Source organism: Chironomus tepperi, unplaced genomic scaffold (assembly GCF_022539635.2).
Source record: "Chironomus tepperi strain 1889 unplaced genomic scaffold, CSIRO-AGI_Ctep_v1 contig_479, whole genome shotgun sequence".
In the NCBI taxonomy this organism is placed as follows: Eukaryota; Metazoa; Arthropoda; class Insecta; order Diptera; family Chironomidae; genus Chironomus; species Chironomus tepperi.
In genome coordinates this window covers 176,002-180,146 of record NW_027226601.1, presented here as the reverse complement: position 1 = coordinate 180,146, position 4,145 = coordinate 176,002, and the positions used below count along the sequence as shown (strand labels likewise).

The 4,145-nt window shown below is 33.3% G+C and overlaps 1 pseudogene; it reads right to left on the bottom strand.

Moving 5' to 3' along the window:
• Positions 1–210: 210 nt before the first annotated feature.
• LOC139099583 (choline-phosphate cytidylyltransferase A pseudogene) lies at positions 211–996 on the bottom strand (annotated as a pseudogene).
• Between the last annotated feature and the right edge of the window lie 3,149 nt (positions 997–4,145).

Below are 4,145 nucleotides of genomic sequence, written 5' to 3'. Positions count from 1 at the left end.
AATTCCTCTAAACCCAATTTTGAAAATCAACACAAACAATTTCCCCTCTATCAAACCGCGCTAAAAAAATATTCCAGCACACAATCAATCTATCGACAAATAAAAGCTCATGACATTCAAACAAATCCACAATTTTTATTTATTTTTAAAAAAATATAATATTCAACTCAAACAAGGCACACAAAAAATGAAATGCCTGCAATAATTTGTTTAGCTTTGATTTGCAGTGAGACTATCCTCAATATCAATCATCGTTGTGTCAATTAGTTTTTCATCAACGTCGGTGGTTATGAGTGGCTGTTTATTATCAAAATATGATGAGACTAAATGAAAAAAATTAGCAAAATTTTCCCGCAATTGAGCATATTTTTCCATTATTTGAATCCTTTTCTCGGTCAAAATGGAAATGTTCATTTCCTTCGCGGATATTCCTCTCATTAAATTCCTATGAACATAAATGTCGTGATTCTTGATGATTCTTTTGAGAATGTCAGTCGTTGATATGCCGTCAGTTCGTTGTGTCGGTATAAACATGTTCTTGTCTTTGACCATCTTGTAGATGTCATTGCCATCACATACATATGGCGTTGAGTCTTGTGCAACAAAATCGATTTTATTTTCATGTAGAAATTGTTCAGTTATCATCCATGGGGCGTTCTTCAACACCTCATCGACATATCGACAATGACGAATTGCTTCATAACGTTCTGTGTCTGTATATATAGTAACACCCTTTTTCCCATGTGTCATTTCATCATTACAACATCCAACAATTAAATAAACTTCACATTTTGGAAAAATATTTTTGGCTTGCATCAGTTGACGTGCATGACCCTGATGGAATAAGTCATAAATTCCATCACAATAAATTCGCACCTTTCGATTTACATTTCCATTTTCAGCCATTTGAATTGTGATTTTTTCATTGTAGTTGCAATTTTCACGTTCGATGATGGCCTTTTGGTCAGTTGAATATGGTGCTGGCTTGCAAATCATGATGAATGATGATTATTGAGCTTGAATTGATAGACTTTTGTAAAAATATATGAATTAATTGACTACAATTGATTGAATCTTTTTACAGAATTGTTCGATGGTTACTGAGGATTGAAATTGATTTGAATTTAACAGTGATTCAAGGAAAATTTGATTGTTTTTGGAATACTTATAACAAAATATTAATTAACGACGCGTGGAAGCAAGTTAATTAGTTGTTGTGCAAATTGGTTTATTTGTAAAATTAAATTCTCTTTGGGCTCTCAACCCTTGGCCAGAGTTGGAATGCAGATAGAAATAATAGGCAAGAGCCCGTCGAATCACAGTTTCCGCATGTGGGTCTTTCTAAAGATTTCCACCTTCCATCGATGATCCCTTTTGCATGTTATTATATTTCGTCGATGGTACCTTCCGCATATGGCCAACTTCCCCTGATAGCCCTTCCATTTATTGTCAATTTTCATCGATGGCCTCTTACGCAGGTTACAATCTTCCTCCGATGCCCATTACTGAGGTTGCCAGCTTCTACAAATGGCTCCTGTTGGGCTTTTTCCAATATTTGAAAACTTTTAAAAAATGTTGAATTTTTACTGACATTGGATCTTGTTGGATTTTGTGAAATATATAAAGAGGGTGAGGATATTACTGGATCTTGGATTACATACAATTAAACCCTAGCATACAAAGACCACTCTCAAGACCAGATTAAACAGAGATCAAACGCGATGTTCATCAGATATAATTTAAGTGATGATACTCTCGAAATCATGTAACTTGTCAGTAAGGGAATCACTCCTGGACGTTATCGAGACTGTGGAAGGTGGACTGGTAATTGTTATAGACCGGCTTTCGCAATTTAAGAACGAAAGAACCAAAGTTGATAAAGGCATTCAAAGTCGACATTCAATTATTCTTAAAACAATAAAATAAAATGCTCAATTATTGATAAAAACACGAATTAAATTAAATATTATTGCAAAAAACATCAACAATATCCAATAAAAATCAATGCCTTTAAATAATTTCAAACAATTTCAATTCATACTGACCTAGTATGAAAAAACTGAATAGCAAGCACATTTAAAGATTTCTTATCTACACATCATCAAAAATCATGACAAAGAGTTTTTTATTACCTTTCTCTCCCCTCTAAATGTTGTGTGCAATGCATGAGGAAACAGCACACGAACAAAAAAAAAGAAGGAACTAGAAAAATGGGAAGAAATGAAATGAAATGAAGCATTTCACGCCTTCGATTTTCCTTCACTCACTTCATTGTTATCTCGCCAAGCACATAACTATATTTATTTTATTTTCATCATATACATACACAAAAGGAGTGCAGGAGAAGATGTAGAGGAATCCTGTATGTGTTGATAAAATATAATGCCCAATTTTATGTCTAGCACATCTAGAGTATTATGATATTGTATACAAAACAGTGAATAAGATTCCAGTAGGGAAATATCTATGCTTACTGTTGATTTCCATCCCCTCCGTCCATGCAGGATGTAAGACGAAATCACACGAATTTTTGTGTCTACAGTCTTTTTTTTGATCGAAAAAGAAATGAAACATAAAGAAGACGTTGTAACGGAATGAGAATGAGTAGCATCCATGAAATGAATAAAACGTCACGTTGCATACATAAAAAGTGGATGTCTAAAGTGTAAGGAAAATTGCTCCCCTGATTCTTAAGTGATTTCAATGTTTCTTCTACTTCCTCTTATGTAACACATGAATATGTCTTGATAAATGATGATGCCATGTCATATTTAAATTCACAAATCTGACAAAACAACATCCAGACACACAGTCCGATTTAATGTTATTTGGTTTACTTTCGGGCATATTAAAGGTGATGACTTGGTACCATATGATTTTATTGTTGATTTCTTTGCCTTAAAAACCTTACTAAATCCGTAACCAATCTAATTGTCAAGAAATAAATGGTTTCAATAATTGAAAGTGCAGAAATGCCAGCAAATAGTCCCAAGATTCCTCCAGCATGTGAAAAGAAGTCGACATACGTATACTCTTGGATTCGGACTAGTGCATAGTATTCACTGTCCTTCCATCTCATTTTAATGATCGAATTTCGATCAGTTGAGTTCAATTTACTCGTGTGAATTTCATAGGAATATTCTATGTCATTACACAGCGGCAAACAGCCACAAACTCCATGAGTCTTGTACAGATGATCATAGGTACTGGCTTTAATAATTTCAAACTTGTTACTACAATGCTTATGGCTGTATTGATCACAAACATCCATTGATGGACTTCTAATGTAGTTGTAAGGAACGCATGTACATTCATCGTCAACTATCAGAATTAGGCAAATAAATTAGAACCAGAATTGGCAGGACTTGAATATGTACTCACCAACATGTGACATGCATTCATATTCACAATTGGTTTTTGTGTAGACCTTGAAATATTTCAACTTCCTTTCATCCTCAAAATAACAATTCCGAACACTGACATCAACTGATTTTAAATCATTTCCAGCTTTTACAGCATTTGGCATTACCAAAATATCGAAAACCGTCTTCATAATTAATCCATGATTATTATTATTTAGCGGAAGCTCATTAGCCGGATGAAATATAAAATAGTTTTCCAGAATTGTCGATGTATCCCTGAAAAAGAAAATTAACAATCATTTAGGATTTGAAAAGTTACGGAAGTTCAAAATTCAAATGGAAGTTCAAAGTTTGAACTTTAAGAATTTTTGGCGCGAACTATTACGAGTGAAAATTCATTAAAGTTTGAGCATTCAAGACGGAAATATCAATAGGGAAACAAAGGATAATTCTACAGGAAGCAGTACTCACCAAAGATTAAATTCAATACTAATTTCTTTGCCTTCATACAGTGAAGTTTTGAGAGGTAAATTCAGATTTCCTTTATTTCCATAATTGTAGGAAAAATCTCTGGAGACTCTGAAAATATACATTAATATAAGCATCTACTTATTTGAAGTTACAATTCCTAACTTACGTCATATTATCTAGAAGTTGATTAAACTCCATCAAATTAAAAGTGCGTCCAAACATTATATTTGTTAAAACATAAGCAGATGATATGTTCTGAACTTTATTCAGTGTTGCATCATAAAGATGAAAAGGTGGATTGTCATTTTCATC